Source organism: Rattus norvegicus, chromosome 17 (genome assembly GCF_021556685.1).
Source record: "Rattus norvegicus strain SHRSP/BbbUtx chromosome 17, alternate assembly SHRSP_T2T, whole genome shotgun sequence".
NCBI lineage: Eukaryota > Metazoa > Chordata > Mammalia > Rodentia > Muridae > Rattus > Rattus norvegicus.
In genome coordinates, this window is record NC_141550.1 from 35,797,055 (window position 1) to 35,815,619 (window position 18,565).

The 18,565-nt window shown below is 43.3% G+C and overlaps 1 pseudogene across 33 annotated transcripts in view; it reads left to right on the forward strand.

The window, feature by feature from the left end:
- The window catches only part of LOC134482707 (uncharacterized), a 501,539-nt pseudogene that overhangs the window by 179,879 nt on the left and 303,095 nt on the right, over positions 1-18,565 (forward strand). For 2 of the 33 annotated variants that reach the window (XR_015641640.1, XR_015641634.1), the window contains one exon: positions 14,472-14,579. The exons of the other annotated variants lie outside the window; for them this stretch is intronic. The product of XR_015641640.1 is annotated as an uncharacterized LOC134482707, transcript variant X33 (transcript). The remainder of the gene's footprint in view (positions 1-14,471; positions 14,580-18,565) is intronic. 33 annotated transcript variants of the gene reach the window in all.

Sequence of the window (18,565 nt, forward strand, 5' to 3'; positions counted from 1 at the left end):
TGAGTGGGCCAGCTTTTCTGCCCTGTGTGTAGGTTGGCAAGGAAACACAAGTTCACTCAGAGGACAGTGAAGTTATGAGTAGTGGTGGGTCCTGTTCTATGCTGCCTGCAGAGTTTCCAAAAGGCTAGCTGGCTTTGGTATTAGGAAGCTCTTCCATCTGGGATGCTGTACATGGAGCATGTCCTGTAGGGTCATCTGACATATTAGCAGACTTAGTAACTTAACCAGAGAAGTTATTGTAGCAGAGAGTGAAGGAAGATGTTCTTTTTTTCTGTTCCTTAACAATTCCTAAACCGTTAGTTTCCTCAGTGGAGGAGGGGTATGGTGAACAAGAGAAAATAAAGCCACTACTTCCTGGTTAGAATCAGGTCATAGCTTTGCCTAGTCATGGTTTATGCAAAGCCAAAGTAGAGTTTGAGAATGAAATTTAAATCGGCCTTGAGGATACTCAGTAAAAATGCCCTTCCCAATTATGGGATCTATCCAAGGTGTCGTTAAAGATATGAAAGGTGATTAAAAATAGAAGTTTGGCCACTATCTCTAGTTAGGGTTTCCATTGCTATGAAGAGACACCATGAACACGACGCTTCTTATAAATGAAAACATTTAATTGGTACTGGCTTACAGCTTCAGAGGTTTGCTCCATTGTCATCATGGCAGGAAACAGTGTCATGTAGGTAGGTATGGTGCTGGAGAAGGAGCTGAGAGTTCTATATCTTAATTCACAGGCAGCCAGGAGACTCTGTCCCACATTGGCTGGAGCTTGAGCACAGAGGAGACCTTCTAGTCTGTCCCCAGTGACTACTTCCTCCAAGAAGGCTACATCTCCCAATAGTGCCACTCCCCTCAAGCCTTTAAACACATGACTCTCTGAGGGCCGTACCTGTTCAAGCCACTGCAGGCACTCCAAAGAGAGTGAAGTCAAACTTTTCCTGCTGATTGTTTGCTGAGATGGTAACAATGCCACATTTCCACAGATTCTCTTTTCTATGTTATGATGACATTAAAGATTTAACCTCCTTCCGCTTCAAGCTATAGGTCTTTCAGGTACGTGATCAGCATCTGGAAATTTTCTCAGCATTAGGTTTGTAGACCTTCTTACATCGTGGACAATGTGAGTACTATCTGAGGTGTAAAGATGCTCCAAGCTCTTAGGGTTTGGCATAAGAGGATTGTTTGTGATAATCACGTGGTCTCTTTGTACACGAATGGAAATTTTTTCACTTTAAGTATGGGTTCCCATTGTCAACAGTGTGTGAGGCAGCTCCTGAGACACATAAAAGACAGACAAAATAATACCAAATGTGTACTTAACTATTGAGTTGAAGGAGATTCCGGACTTCTTATTTGCTTAAGGACGACTCTACACATCAAACCATACCTAGTCCACACGGCTTCTTAAAAAGCTACTAAACAAAGGATACCAAACGTTTCCCTTAATGTTTTGCTGAGTTGAGAAGTGGATGCAGGATTTCATGTTTCAGCACCCTATGGTTTATCGTGCATATAATCCCTTTTCTCGCCCCCCTCCCTCTGTTGAGATTTTAAAAGGGGATTAGGGTTTGAGTGAAAGAGCTGGCAGTTGAGGAAAACCACACAAAACTTGTTAAATCTCATTGGCTTGAGATTTCCTGGCCGCTTTTAAGTTTTGGGAGCAGATCAATCCTAGTGAACACTGTTAGGAATCAGCTTCATGGAGAAAAAGGAGCAGTGGGGTAGTTAGCTTTGGACGCTGATAGGGATAATAGGGGAAGTTGCTTTCAGTTTAGACACCAAAGCAAGAAGGAGGTACTGGTTCTGGGCAGGCCCTCGTGGTAATTATCCTTTGCAGGACTGAGTGGTTCTCCAGACTGAGACTCAATTTTCCACCAAGTGCATTTCTTGAGTTTTGATAAAATCCAGGTACTCTCTTCATGGAGTGTAAGATATTTGTGCTCAGATTGCTAGGGCTGTGACCTAATCTTGGCCAATTGCCTACTTTCTTGGGAGTTGAAAAACTCGTTTGATTTAAACTGTACAAAGTTAGGGCTTGAAAAAGAATTTGTAGTGGCTTTCTGTAGACCATCCATGGGTAAGTGAGACTGCACACTCAGCATAGAACCATGGCCTTCCTGTTTGGGGTAGGGAGGCAGAGGGAAGAACTGCATTTCTTTGTGTACCCATCTTGAGGGCAAGTTCAAACCCAAGCAGAGGCAGAGTGAGATAAAGGGAGAGGAGGGTGAGGAGGCCTGGAGGGAGGGCATCCTAGGACAGTTTCCACCCACTTAGAAGATTAAAGGACTCCATGGCAGGGCTGGAGCAGCAACAGGCCATACCTCTTTGCAGACTGATGTGTTTATTGCTTAACAGGTATTGAGTCACCTCATTAAATGCCATCCTAATATAGAGATGGACGTATTCCTTGCCCTTAAGCTACCTGAGCCTGCGAGGGAGGTATGAGTATAGCACACACAGGTTCCTACACCACTGTGGGATGGGGTTCGACCAAGTGGCTGGGCAGGTGGCATAATCTATCTTGCTGGGAGTTCTCTGCCAGAGGGTGCAGTTGGAGGAGAAATCCAAGCTGTGATGCAACTTCATTGCACCTGTAGCAGTCGCTGTGTATTTCTGTGATGCTCCTCCTACTGCAGTGTGAGACTTGGCTGCTGACATTTGGCATGGAGGTGACAGAGGCCTCATGTAGCTGAGGCTAGCCTCAAACTCCCCTTTTAGTTGAGACTAACCTCGAACTTCTGCACTCCCTACTCAATCGTCTTCCAAGTGCTGAGGTATGCACCTCCTCCTCCTCCTCCTCCTCCTCCTCCTCCTCCTCCTCCTCCTCCTCTTCTTCTTCTTCTTCTTCTTTTTTTTTTTTTTTTTTTTTTTCGGAACTGGGGACAGAACCCAGGGCCTTGCGCTTGCTAGGCAAGCTCTACCACTGGGCTAAATCCCCAACCCCTTCTTCATTTTTTAAATGACCAGGTCTCACACTCACACTATATCAGAGGTTGGAATTTACTGCATAGCCCAAATTGGCCTGAAATGTGCAATAATCTATCTGAATCAGCCTCCTGAGTTCTGAGATTACAGATGGGAGCCCAACATGTTCAGCTAAATAACTGTGACTTCTTTACTGAGAGTTGGGGTTGGGGACACTAGGAATTAAACTGAGGATTTAGCATGATTTTAAGCATGCTGAACACTCCACCACTGAGCTACATCCATTCTCAGTCATCCCTGCAGCTGTGTGTGTGCGTATATGTATTTCCCAGAGTCTAGCTTATAGTCCCTACTGGCCTCAATCCTCCTGCCTCACCCTAAAGACTATTGGGATTACTCACCCCATAGGTGAGCCACCATGCCTGGCCTTTTTTTCTCTAATGAGAAAATTGATTGAATTTGTTCTTTTGACAGTTTTGACTATACATGGATTCAGTGTTTTTTTTTTTTTTGTCTACTCTTGTTTCCTTTTATCCCTCCCTCTTTTGTCTCCTTCCTCCCTTTCATACACATATGCCTTTTTGTTCCTCAATCCTCTGATTTTAACCAGTACTGTGTGTGACCACGATGTTGGAACTGTGCTTTAGCACCCAATAAGCTAATTATTTCCAATACAACTGAAAGCAATGACTATCCCTCCCCCAGAATCTATATACTACAGTAGTTAAGCAGGGAAGGGAAGGGCATCATGAACTGATCACTGTCCTTGATTGACTATTAATGAGCCCAGTCTTGGGCAGGCCCAGTGATACAGGCCTGGCCTTTTCTATCTGTTTGACCTTTACAAGTTGGTATTTTGAGGTGGTTCTAAGAGTAGTGCTGTTCACATATTTGCATGGTTATTACTACTGTGGCAAATCTTCTTAGAAGCCTTGGATGTATTGGCTCAAATATTGTGGAGGCTCCCATGGCAGACAGGGGCAGGCGGAGGAGGGGGCACATAGAAATAGTATTAAATTTCTCTTTCCATGTTAGTGAGAGCTCTGTGCTAGAAGAGAGGCAAGCATCTGCTCTCTGTTTTACAGACGAGGAGCCTTAGTCCCTGGGAGAGAGTGGTTTGCCCTTTCCCGGGGGATGAGCCGGCAGAGGCAGCCTAGAAATCCAGGGCTTTGCGATTCAGCCCAGTGCCTTTCTGGAATGCCACACAGCTTCCCTGGTTATCTGGAGATCTGCGGGGGCCACGGGACTTCAGAATCCCCGCACAGATGTGGATTGTTGCTCCAGATGAATTAACTCATCATGTCAGCCTGAGTCCCAAGCCTGCTTCCATAGCACGTGGTAAATCATCACCCCTTGTGGTCTGAGGACTGGGTGCCTAGGGGGATATCATTACCACCCAGGGTTGGCTTTGCTGTTGCAGTTCTGTGTGCAGTTTTCTCCTCCAGCTTCTTTGAACTCTTCTCTTGTGTGAGGCAGGAACTGAAGGGCTGCAGCCCAGTGGTACATGTGGGAAAGTTCTAAGTTCAGTCTCATCTGAGCACCTGAGGAGGGTTGGTTTTGACTTAGTGAATTCTGCTCCCTTTTAAGGACATGGCACTAGTCTACAAAGTGGGTTTCGAGCCAGCCAGGGCTATGCAGTGACCTAGAGTTTCAAAATGTAAAAACCGAACAAGAGTCAGGATAGTGATGTGCTTGTCTTACAAGCAAGAGGATCTGAGTTCAGTTCCTGGAACCCAAGTGTGGTGCTAAATGCTGTAATACTAATATCAGACAAGCAGAAGCAGGCTGGTCCCTCAAGCCAGGCCAGTCTGGCTTTCTCAGCAAGTCCCATGCTGATGCGAGACATCAACAAAACCAGGTGAATGATTTGCAGGAACCATACCCAAGGTTACTCACTTATTTGGATACCCTCCTATGCAGGTATGCTCGAAGACTTCTGAACACACACACATACATAAACACATACATAAACACAAACCAATACACACACACACACACACAGGAAGAGACAGGAGAGGGATTGAAAAATCATCTAATAAAACAACAGATAATTCTTTTGCTTTTTCTCTGAGTCTCTCTTCTTCTGGCTGGCTCTGTGATTCATAGGTTGGTGTATGTTATCAGTAAGGGACGAAATGCCAATTCTGTAGTTATATAATGTGCTGAGGGGCTTTTGGGAAATTTTGTCAGTATTACAATCTAAATGGACTCCAGCCCTGTGTAATTTCTGTGCCTAGGAAATCAGGAGTTTTCAGTGGTAGGCATGGGATACTTTTCCAGGGCCTTAATCTAGAACAAAATGTGTCAGGGTAGGTAATGGGGTTTTGGTATCTAAAGTGCAGTTCTGGAAACTGTGTCTCTTAGTGAAGCATGCAAGATGCCGTTATATCCAGCCTCCTTTTGTACTCATGACATAGAGAAGTTGTTTCCTGGAAGCATGTCTGAGCTATCCATAGGACTGGTGTTGCTTGTCAGTACTTGAGCCTGCTTTTCTAAAGGGTTTTGTGTGGCTGATTTGAGTTGGGGCTGCCTGAAGCCTTTTAACTTGAGGAATTGGGTTATTTTCCATATCTTCTTTTTCCCCACAGCCTCAGAGGTTCCTTGTTTCCTGCTGGGTAGGCCTCAGTGCAACTTGGCTTTATTAAGCCTGTAAGAGATAGGGCCTGGGGAATTGTAGTAAGCTCTTTGCCACAGTTCCCCTGAGGACTGGTATCGCTGAAGAGCATGGAGGCAGAGGACTGACCCTTAAGCAGTGGAAGCTGGCTTCCTCTCTATCCAATACCTTCTACCCCTAGCATCTTTCTCTTCTTTCTGCCCCAAGCAGTTAGTTCCTCTTCTTGTTTTCTTAAATATATTTTAATATTCATTACTTCAAGCATATATGAAATTTGAAAAAAATTATTTTTGTACGTTAGTCTGGAAACCTAATCCCTGTTTAAGAAATTGCTTCAGTGAGATTAAATGAGGAACATTCCTTAGGAATGTGAACCATCTGTAGGTTTAGGTGCATAAATGCATGCTTTGTTTCTGAGTCTTTTGAAGTTTATCTACACTTCATTTTAGAATCTGGAGTGGTGACATGCCATTTTGAAGATATCAGAAGGGCACAGAGCATATTCTTTTCTGGCATCAGATCTTAGTTGCTACCGCCATACTTCTAAGATCCACACTGCCCCACACGCCTGATCTTGCCTTAGTTTGGTGGGTGTCTTTCAAGGGATCTGAGACCGTCTTAGACTTTTGCTAATACTGACTTCAGCCTCCAGCATATGGCTGGGGACTTGCTTTTAGAGTGCAGTTTGGCTGACTTCACTAAACACTGCAATCCCATGAAGAGCTCTATGGTTGAAGATCTGGTATTGATTATCATTAATTCTTCCCTTTATGACTTTGCCACTTAAATACACATTTAGAAACAAACCAAATAAACATTAAATGGAATAACTGGGTTTTAAACTTGGGTGGTCCAGTTAGTCTCAACATGTGCTCAGCTTTGAAAGGTCATTATAAAAACACTCCATCTAACTACCCCATTAAACGATCGCAATACTTAAAATTTAAAATGTATGAATTCAGATATTTAAAGAAAGAACCGTGGGCTATTTATAATGCTTTACTGTATAAATTAGCAGAAAACATAAGGTGTATTTGCTTAGTCTGTGTATAAGTTTGGCCGGTAGAACTGATTGATTGATGTTTAATGGTGTGGCTTTGAAGAAGTCACTCAACTGTGTCTGGGTGTCTTCTGTGAAAAGGAAGAACTTGTACTTGGTTTGCTGCATTGTTTTCATTTCTGTAAGGCTAGAAATACTGGGCTTCCATGGGTTTAAAGGTGACACTTAAAACCAGATGAAGCCAGAAAGTCTACCATTTGCCTAGCAGCAGCAATGGGGAGAAGGCACATTGTAGCATGGTTAATACCAGTTGTGACACAGCATAATCCTTAACCATGCTTAAGGAGTCAGTAATGGGACCAGAATCATCGCATGTATGTGAAATGTTTGCCATGCAAACATGAGAATCTGTGTTCACTCTCTTGCACACACACAGGAGAGAGCCAGGCGTGGTTACCACATCTGTTCTCCTAGTGCTGGGGAATCAGGAAGATCATTGGAGTTTGCTGACCAGCCAGGCTAGCCTACCCAGAAAGCTCCAGGTCCCTGTGGGAGACACTCTCTCAAAAACAAGGTTGATCATCCCAGAGGAGTAACACCTGAGGTTGACTTCTGTCTTACTCTCTTTCTGTCTGTCTTTGTCTGACTCTCTCTCTCCCTCTCTCTCTTTCTCTCTCTCTCTCTCACACACACACACACACAAACACACACACACACTTTTGCTTCTCTGTTTATCAAATTGCTTCTATGCTTGCAAAAGTAGATGGGCCATCTGGGAAAAACGTTCTTTTATATGAGCAGAGATGATGTCTCAGCACCTTAACTATTTTGTCACGCAGGGTGCCGTGCAGCTGCACTAACGCCAGCTCTGAACTAGCCCCGTTACAATCATGTTGGATTTCCCCCAGTGGTATTTTGGTGGATTCTAGACAGTGTGTTGAAAGTCAGAACTTCTAAATAAATCTTTGAGTCAGTATGGCATTCTGCATGTATGTGCCCAGTCCCGAGCAAGTTCCTAACCCGCTTGGTTTTGCTTCTGTTTCCATCATCATCTCTGTTCTCCTTGTAATGGAGCTACCTTTTCTAGATCTCAGTTTCCCCAAGCATTGTAAGAGTTTCTTACTATAATTTCTCATCCGAAATTACTTCCATTGAAGACTCTGGCTCTTAGTTTTCTTGAGTGAAAATCAGGGATTATATGACAATCCCGTAAGACTATGTTAAGGAGGGTAGTTATATTGAAAACTAATACATTAAACATTAAAAGAAGTTGGTACTCTGTGTTTTCTGAATCAGACCATCCAGTTGTTCACCTGTATCTGAGCCTCGGGCAAGCCATCTGATTTGTCAGACACAGCCCTTGGGCACACGCTAATGTCTCCGTGACCCAGAAGTGACCCTTTTTGATTCCTTTGATCAGTTGTAATGTAGATGTTTTGTGAGGAGCCAAAGGGCTTGGTAGAGTTTTAGCTCAGCATCTTCCTCTCCTTTTCGATCTTAAACAAGACAGGAAAGAGGTTCGTCAATCTCTTGCGAGCAACTCTTCTTTAAGGAAAGCCATAGCGGTAAGGAATTGGGAGGTTTTTTATTCCATCATCACAAGAAGTGGAGAGAGCAGATTCCTATCTTCTTACACAGTACATAATATAGAGTGAGGGGTTTTTCTTTTTTTTCTGGATTAGGGTTCTGAGGGCCCTGTAGAAGTTTTCCTTTAAAAATCTCTATAAAAAAGATAGAATCTAAATGGTCAGGCAAGTAAGATATAAAAAAAAAAATAACAAAACCAAAACTCAAAAAAAAAAAACCTCACCAAAAAAAAATACATACTGTATGTGTGTGTGTGTGTGTGTGTGTGTGTGTGTGTGTGTGTTCTCTTTCCTTATTAAAAGTCTGTGCCTCTGTGTCTGTAGGAATTGAACCTAAGACCTTAAACATGCTAAACTCACAATGACTCTAAGCTATAAATTCATACCAAATTCATGCTTTTAATATTCACACTCAGTAATAGTTGATATGGAATTAACTCTTAAACACTGCCTTTTAGTAAAAAGTTGATGGAGTCTAATTAAATGCTTAGTCATTAAAAAAAAAAGAGCTAGGCAAACATCAAGCATTCTCTGTGCCCTTTGGGGACAGTGAGATGCTCTTAGTGGGAATCAGTCATCTTTTTCTATTTTGCTACCTTCTTGCCTTGGGCATGATATTTTAAAGCTTTCTCAAGGAGGAAATATTCTGAAAGGTAAGCATTCTACCTTTGGGTTATTATGCTAACTGCTTCTACCGTGGGGGCTACTCTTAGGCGCACAGCTCTGGGGCTAGGGAGGTAGCACAGAGTCTGAGAGCTCCTACTTGTCTTCCAGAAGACCTGACTTTGGGTCTCAGCACCCATGTCGGGTGGCTCACAACTACCTGGAACTCAAGTTTCCAGAGCTCTGAGGCCTTCTTCTGACCTCTGTGAGGACCTGCACTCATGTGCACACCCTTAGGCACACACTTACACTCAATCAAAACTGACAGAAGAAAACGCTCAGAGAACAGGGCTTCATGGTTATTTCCATGTCTTGGATTCCTGCCGAGAGTGCAGGCTGAGACTGTGTTTGTCAGTTGGTGGTTCAGACAAGTTACAGGTAAAGCACTATAAAAGCCTCAGTCTAGATTCTTATCTCTCAGCTGAACCAGACAGAGAGAAATGAAGTTGCATGCTGAGCGGTGGGGCCAGTAGTCTTTGTTAAGAAAAGGAGTTCTGGTGACAAGGAAGAGACAAATAGGGGAGTCACAAAGGCTTTTCACCAAAAGTCTCATCTGTGAACCTAGGCCTGATAAAAACAGTATTTCTGAAATACTGAAACAAGCCACTCAGGAATGGTGGCTTGTTAAGTGGGACTTCCCAGGATGACTTTTTAAAGGTTTGGTGGGTGATTACAGTTTAGTTCATTTATTAATTTTGGTCCTTTGAGAAGGGTCCCTACCTAGCCTAGGCTGGAATTAGATATGTAGCTGAGGGTGACCTTGAACTGCTGACCTTCCTGCACCATCCTCACGGCTGGGATCACAAGTAAGCGTGCATCATCATGCTCAGCTAGATGATTGCATTTGGAATGGACCACGTGCTGTATGTGCTTGGCTTTCTTGGGATGTCCAGATGGGGAGTTTCTAGGATGAGAGTGTGCCTGCTGTAGAGGCAGCAGTGTTTCTGTGATATAGAGCAATCTAAGGACCTAAGTGACGGAATGAGTTATTTTTAGAGGATGCTGTGTGAGCTACTCATGGAAGGACTGGAGTACAGCAAACACGACAAGCTCCAGGTCAGCCTTGAGTTATCCGTAGTTGTCTGGAGGCTGGGAAAACTGGAAGGATAGATTACTCAACATGAACTTAAGCAAACCTACTTCTCCGGGGATGCCAAATAGCTGTGCCAGGCCCACGAATCTCTCAGCCCACTTAGCATTGTAGGTTTTACAAGGAAGGTGATCTTGTTTAGAGACATTATAAATTCGATTTTAGCTTATGAATTTCCCCGATTCCCACCTCTTTACCTTGATTTACTCTCTGTTAAGGTTCTAAGTGGGGAAGCTGTTATCTCTGCTAGATGATTGCAAGTAGAGTAAGAGAATGATGTCACTTATCACAAAATTTCTTTAAAGTTTTAATTATTGTAAACAAAAGATCCAGTTTCTCTGGAGTGTGTAGTCATGCCTTCCTTTTGTGGCTAGCTGGTCTGTAGATTTTTGGCTGTATGGGTTTGAGTCATGGTGTGACCTGAAAGCTACAATGGGGGTATTTTACAAAGAAATGAATACAATCCTTGGCCATGGGATCATTCTCAAACAAACAAAAAAATGTATTTAAGTAATGAGCTAAAGAGTTTAAATTTTTCAGTATTTCAAGTAGACTTAGTCAGTGTTTGTTACAATCTGGAGTTTAAAGGTGGGATTTGCATGATCTTCATGGTTCTTGCTCGTAGCTAGCCTGTGTATGGGTCTCAGCTCAGAGCCCTGACTCCTCTTCAGTAAAGGAAGTTCGGAGGCATATCCAGCTCTTGCTGACAGCAGACACATAGGAAAGACTCAACAGTCAGGTGATAGTGAGTGACAGAGTTAGTGGGTGAATTGTGAAAAGTTGACCAGGGAGGTCAAGTTTCTCCTGCGTCTTTGCTGCCCAAGGAGACATCGTCGGACCTTAGGAGGAGGCCTTGGCTGTTCTTTTAGAGAGGCAGCTTTGATTTTCATCCTTTTTCCATAATGCCCTCCTTTTATTGCTAACTCATTAATTAAGTCAGAATCTCGTGTGTCCTAGAGTGGCTAACTGGATAGTAAGAAGATGGCCTTGAACTTCTGATCCAGGCCTGTAACTCCATTTTTTGTGGGATTATAGGTGTGTTCAGGCCTGCTTTGGTTTATGTCAGGCTGTGGTTGAACCCAGGGCTTTGTACTAGTTGAGTACTACCTTAGCCATATGCCCAGCCCTGGTGTCACTCTTTCAAAGGCTCATGCTGTCTAAAAAGAGCTGTCTTTTGGGGCTTGTTCCTGAATTTTGGCTAAGGATCCATGAGTTAGCTTCATGCCCTGAATACCCACAATCCCAGTGGTGTTGGCACCTAGATCATGTACAGTTCTCAGAGGAAGATCTTTAAAAGTCAGCTTCTTTTTTTTTTTAAATAAAAAAAAGTAGAATAAAAATATGCTTGTTTTCTACCCTCGATGGATGAACTGGTGTAGAGGGGAGCCAGTCTTTGAAATCTATAGGCATCCGGTTGCAGGAGCAACCCCTCTGACCCCACCACATTAGTAATGGTCTGCTAGGCTTGCTCTGCCAGCAGGCCTGGCTGGGTGTGCACAGATGGTGCCAGGTGCAGGAGACGACTACCCAGCCCTTCAATAAGACCTAGGCTCTGGCTTCTACCTCCAGGGACAGCCCAGACTGAGACTAGGTTGTTTGTAGACTTGGTCCTGCTTAATGTCTACAAAACCAGCGAAGGGGTGTTCCTCCCCCATTACTTAAGTAATGCTTTATTGTCATAGTTAGGTCCTTCCTGAGCTGTTAGGCATCTGGGACTTTTACAGGGTCTTATGGCCTTGGGGTTGTTCCACAGGGAATTTGAAACTAGAACTGATCTCATTCCAAGGAGCCAAGTATAATGCCCCACTTGTTTTCCTAGAGCCATTTAGCATAAGGAAAATGTGAGTGCACTTGGGGAGGGGGCAGGGAGGACCTTTCAGAGCCTGAGTAATCAACTTAACTCAGGGGTAAAAATGAGTTTTATTCCACAAGGCAGCACACATGGGCCTGGTCCTTCTAGCTACCACATTTCGGAGCCATCCAGGATACCCCAAGAGCTTACATAGTCAACACTTCTTGTGTGGGGTCAGGAATGGAAAGGATGACTGTGTTCCCCAAAGATGGGAAAGAAAAGGGCCTCGTTAACATTCAGCTATTGGAAACTGTGAGCCTCTGCTTCCTAATTAGCAGTTTTATTCTTTGAAAATTCAGCTTTCATTGCGTCACCCGCAGTTATAGGAAAAAGGCACAGGCCCGAAACATCTCTACCTCAGCTGTAATTGAGCTGGTGGGAGACCTTCTGGAAAAGTCCTCTGGTAGAATGTGATGGTAGTGTGGGTGCCTGTAATTGAAGAAGCAGTGGTGGATCCTGTTGGGTTCTGAGTTTTTTCTCTTTTTAAGGTTTTATTTAATTTTTTAATCACGTGTCCTTGTGTGGATTTGATATTGTGAGTGCAGTGCCTGCTGTGGCCAATAGGGGGCACTAGATACTCTTGATGAGGAATTACACATGGTTGTGAGCTCCTGTTGTGAGTGCTGGGAACTGAATCCCAGACCTCTGTAAGAGCAGCGTGTTCTTACCTGTACCATCTTTCCTGTCCCCTGCTTGATTCCGGTTTTTCTTTTCTTCTTTTCTTTTTCCCTTTTCCTTCAGGCTTCACTCTCCATTGGCTTTTATGTCTCCATCTAGGTTGTTATTGCCATTGCACCTTGCTCCTGACTTGGCCTTGAATTTTTGGATTATTGGGTGAAATAGCTTGCTGTTTTATTCTGGAGGAATTTTCCTCAGAGGAGCTGTAGTTGTGAAACGTGGGCTTTGTTTTTAACCATCTGTCCTGACCAAGATTTACCAAAATTTCATTAAGTGAATATAGTTTCCTTTTTATCCTGATGATATAAGCACACAGGTCCTTTGGTCCGAACTGCCCTGCTTTTGAATTGGAATAAAGGAGCATGGTGTAGAAGGAGACTCCCTCTAGAGGGAAGGGACTTTTCTGAGCTTGCTGAATCACAGCATGGCTTGCTAGGAGTCTTGAGAGGGCACCAGAGGGTAGACGTCAGGAATATAGATTTCTTGGCTGCAAGTAAAACCCAGGCAAGGTAGGATCAATTAGGTGTGAGACCAAATAGAGAGAGGGAAGTCAAAGGAGACTCCAAGGATGGAGCCCTAGCGTCTAACAGATGGTGAAGTTCAGTGGGGTACGAAGAAGAAGGACTTTGCCTTCAGCAACATATACCCGATGTGTCCACAGTCCTGGGGAATTGGAGTATCTGAGGCAGACTTTGAGAATGTACCCTGAGGTAGACACCTAACTGGTGATGAGGCCACCAAAGTGAATAAGACCGTGGGAAAGAAAGGGCAGATCTCCAAGAACAGAACTAGAAGCACACACGTTTCTTCCTTCTCCTGCAAGTGAGCAACTCCATGCGTTCACCAGGGGAGATGAAATAAAAATTAGCAGTTGATTGTGTCCAGACCACACTTGGTGAATATGAGGAGAATTTGCAGCAGTCCTTGGGAAGGTAGGAACAAGTACTTGACAGTAACCCAGCAGTGGGATTTTCTGAAGCTCTGGGCCGGTCTGCAGATGCTCTCCATTTGAACTTGGTGCCAAAACAAACTAGAATGTAGAAAGCTGGGATTTGAAGTACACAAGCAAGCATCTGCCAGTCCATTTAATAGCAGGAGCAGGAGAAGCCCAGAGAGGAACATGTACTGAGGCAAATGATGAAACCTGGTCAAGAGGCCACATCAAGCTGGCTTGGCCAGCAGGCCTGGTGGCCTGGTAATTATACTGGTGCCTGCCTTATGTGGCCCTTTTCCACTGGGTTTAAAAAAGACTTTCCTCTAACTACTGGGTCTCCAAGAAGTTGGGCCACTTCTGCCTGTGGTGGTGTTTCATGTGGAGTATGCTCTGTGCTGCATTTGCTGATTCAGTCGTAACAGCCTGAGAGTCCTGTCCTGTCCTAACCACCTCCAGACAGCTCACAGGAAGTCTGTGAGTACATACCATTCTGGAAGAGACCATCATAAACCATGCAACTCCATGGCTAGACTAACACATGTGCCCTTGACCAAAGCCTTCTCTTTGCGAGCACCCTTGCCCCGGGCTTCTGTTAAATATTTTGGCATAAATATTAAGGAAGGGATTCATGAAAGAAAATTCATCTTGGTTTATCGTCTCTTGAATACCACAGACTGTGTGGAATTCATCAAAGAAAAGAGGTTAAATTTGGCTTGTACTTCTAGTACAAGTGGAGGGGCTGTGTCTGGTGATGGCCTTTTAAGTTTTATTGACTTAAATTTTTTTTTCTCTCTCTCTCCCTCCCTATCCCCACCCCACCCATGTGTGCACACCAGTGTTGGTGCATGTTATAGTATGTATCTGAAAATCAGAGATGGTTTACAGGCATCATTTTTCTTCTACTACCCTTGTTGGGTTCTGGGACCAAACTCAGGTCTTGTCAGCCTTGGTGACAAGCACTTTTATCTGCTTAGTCATCTTACCAGCACTAGTGAACCTTGGGGTATACAGATCATGAAGATGTAGAAGAAGAAAAAGAGGAAGGTACAGGAAGGATGCACAGACAGATATCAGTCATCACTTGGTGGGAGAGAAAGCAAGATAACAGGACGGGTCCATTTCTCTTCTTTTATAGCAGCTCATTCCTGTGGGGAGGAATCAACTCCAAGAGAATTGTATTAGTGCCTCTAGGTACTGGACATGGCCTAATTATCTTCCACTGGATCCTGCCTACCTCTTAAAGGTACCACCACCTTTAACGTTTTAATTTTAACTTTAGTTTATGTGTTCATGTGTGCCTGAGTACTTGGTTGTATACTATGTCCATTCAGGGACCTTTGGAGATCAGAAGAGGGCATCAGATCCTTAAAGGAGGCCATGAGCTTCCACGTGTGTGCTGGGAACAAAACACAGATCTACCACAAGAGCAATAAGTGTTCTTAACTGCCGCTCCATCTCTCTAGCCCTATCCTACCTCATTTCCATAACATCATTCCAAAGACCTGAATAAGAAGCTTCGGGGGAGATATACCACATCCAAACCTTAGCAGATTTAATTCAAGACTTAGACCTAGCAGTGAGGGGCTGTTAACACTGGAACTTCTACTGAACATACTTTCTAAATTAAAAAAAAAAGTTATTACAACATTTATTGTGTTTGAGGGTGGAGAGGAAGGCTGCGTATATATCTTGGGACCTTCAGGAGTCTGTCCTTTGACCATGTGGGTCCCAGGGATGGACCTCAGGCTGTGCTGCTTGCTGTCACATTCCTCTGGTTGCTGAGTCATCTAGTCAGCCGTGGATTAATGCTTTCTATGACCAGAAGCCTCACTAAGCCTCAGCATTTGCCAATAGTTCTTTTTAATTATTTTAATGCATCCTAAGCATGGTAGTGACATTAGGGAGTGGAGGCTGGAGAAGTGGCTCAGCAGTTTAGAGTGATCACTGCTTCCTCAGAGAGCCTGGGTTCATTTCCTAACACCTGCATAGGGTGGCTCACAGAGGCCAATGGTTCCAGCTCCAGGCGATACACTTTTCTGGCCTCTGTAAGCACCAGACAGGTACATGGTGCACATGCAAATAGGCACACATGTACACATAAACTAAATCAATTAGGGAAGTGAGTCTCAAAAGGAATTCCAGGAGCTGGAGAGATGGCACAGAGGTTAAGAGCACTGGCTGCGCTTCTAGAGGTCCTGAGTTCAATTACGAGCAACTACATGGTGGCTCACAACCATCTGTCATGGGATGTCATGCCTTCTTCTAGTGTGTCTGATGACAATAACAGTGTACTCATATACACAAAATAAGTAAGTCAATCTTTAAAAAAACAAAAATAATGCCAAAACTTCTCCTCATTGTCTTCCTGCTGTATTGATCCCCAGAATCAGCAATGGAAAACTGGTCTTTGTATCCTTCACCAACATAAGTACCATCTAAATGGAAATCATGGTGGTTGTAGACAGGATGGATGGATGGATAGATGGATGGATTAATGGATAGATAGATGGATAGGTGGATGGATAGAAGGATGGATGGATGAATGGATGGATAGATGTATAGATGGATAGATGGATGGATTGATAGAAGATACTGAGACTTTATTTTGGGAGGATGTAAGTCTAGAACATTTAAGATGCGAGGAGATTAATAAAACATACCTTCTATATCTCTCCATTTTGAACATTTAATCTCCTGAACAACACAGTGCAAATCTTTTGTTGTTTTTTTTTTTCAGAGCCTCTGAGAGCTTCATTGCAATATATTCCCAATCACACTTGATTCGATTAAAATAAATATTCATTTGTCTGAAGGCAATTATCATGCTATCGATAACCCAGAAGAATTCTCAATTCACCATGAATATCATTATGAATATCATCATCTTTGACTGTGAACTGACAGCTTGAACTCATTGAAGTTTAAAAATAACCCCAAATAACTAAAGCTCAAAAGTTCTAGTGATTAGCCTTTCTCGCTTGAGTGTCTCTTTGAGAGCAAGATCACGTATGGCAGTAATATGTATATAGCTTTTAAATTTGGGGTATTGTTTCCTGAGAATTTCCTGGGCTGTCTATATATTATGCCCAACATCCTAAGGTGCTGCTTGTCTGAAGCTCTGTATATGAAATTAATGATTGGAAAAGTGAGTGCATAAAAATTCTTCCCCCTCAAATAAAGACTAAATTAAATCCATTGTATGAGAACATGGACTACCTGTGCTCCCCCAGAGTGTCAGTGGTAACCAAAGGACTGGGGTGGGGACTACCTGGGTAGTCTGTAGTGCTCCTGCACACCCTCAGGTTCCCTGATTCACTCCCTGCTCCATGCCAACCACAAGTCCTGCATCATGAATGGTTTTCTGATTAATCTTGAATGAACTAGAGATTTGCTTTATCAGAATGCATAAAGGCCTGATATCCTTTATTGTACTTGCTTTTGTCAGACTATTTAGAAAATGTATGGATTGTTTTTGCTTCATTGTATTTTACACACACACACACACACACACACACACACACACACACACACATATATGTCATGTTTGGTTGTTATCTCTTAGAAGCCTATTATTTTCTAATCAGAGACAGAAAGAGAGTGGATGGGGGTTAGATGGGGAGGGACTAGGAGGAGTAGAAGGGGAGGGGACTATAATCAGGACACATTGTATGAGAAAATAATCTCTTTTCAATAAAAGAAAAATTAATTTAAAAGAGCAAAAGAAAGAAAGTGTAGGGTTGTAAAACCTGAGAATGCGGCCCTTTACTTTTGTAGGGCAAGCATTGGTTCTGTAGTTTGAAGTAGCATAGCCAGTCCCACTGGCTATCCATGATATCCAAGCCAGTTTGGTTGCTTGGCAAGTGCCCACCTCCAACTATGTGATTTCTATGTGTGTATGGCCATGTATGTGTGGTACCTGTGGAAGCCAGAATTAGACATCAGATCCCCTGAAGCTGAAATTACAGGTGGTTTTGAACCATTCACTGTGGTTGCTGGGAACTGAACTCTGGTCCTCTGTATTAACAGAAAGGCTCGTAACCACAGAGCAATTTCTCCAGTCCTACCTGTGTCATTCAGAGTGTGTGTCTATATAAACAGCAATACATTTGGTGTTACTCTTGGAAATTTACCAACATGTGTTTTTTCCATTTTATTTATTTGCTATGATGATGTCTTTTCATCCAGTATGCTTCCCATGGACCAACTTTATGGACTTCCCATTCACCCCCAGTGTTTCTGAAAGACATTTTTTTCCCACCTCAGATACTAATTATTAAAATTGCATGATTTGCCAGACAAACACAACTCAGTAGTGGTATTTGAGCAACAAATCAATGAGCAAATATTGATGCAACACACATGCCACATGAGCATGACACCATCTGGGCTTCTGAGCATGATTTACACAGGAAGGCAGAGTGCCTCTGCCTTTACATGGCTAAAAGTCTAGTTAGTAGACGGCGGTGGTGAAAGAACAAAAACCATTGTGAACATGCCTAATCCCGCAGCTGGCCTTGCAGTGTCGCCATCCATTCCTGCATTGTGTAATTGCTGAGTGCCTTGCCATAAACAGGGAAGGGTAACTGAGTGCCTTGCCATAAACAGGGAAGGGTGATGAGGTCTGGGGCATGGGGACTATGACCTAGTTTGGGATCTCAGGGAGCTTGTAGAACAAGTCTTTACTATCATTGTCTATGTGATGCAGACACTAGAGAGTTAGTTACAGAGACTGCTTATGAGTAAACTGTAAGTTTTGATATCCGATTGCTGTAGAAATATAGTTCAGTGTTAGCAACTGGTTCATCTGCCTCTGGATGTCTTAAGTGGTTGAGTGGCTGATGCATGCACAGCACTGGAATGAATTGGACTAAACTTGAGAGTTCTTTTTATTGATGATAAAGGTGGTAGTCATAGGGTTTCATGCAGCTCAGGCTGGCCTTGCTATGATGATGATGATGATGACGACGACGACGACGACGACGACGACGACGACGACTTTGAACCCTGCTCCTCCTTCCTACTCCAACTTCCTGAGTGCTCAGATTACAAGAATTTTTGCCTTCAATTTTATTTTTTATTCACCTTCTCTTATAGATGGTATATTGCAATTATAGTGAATGTTAGTATTGATATTTGCATCTATGATTCCAAAGTTAAACTTGAAATTTACAACTTACGAGATATGCAAAATGGCATAAATAGCATAAAATCTATGGGTCTCTATTTACA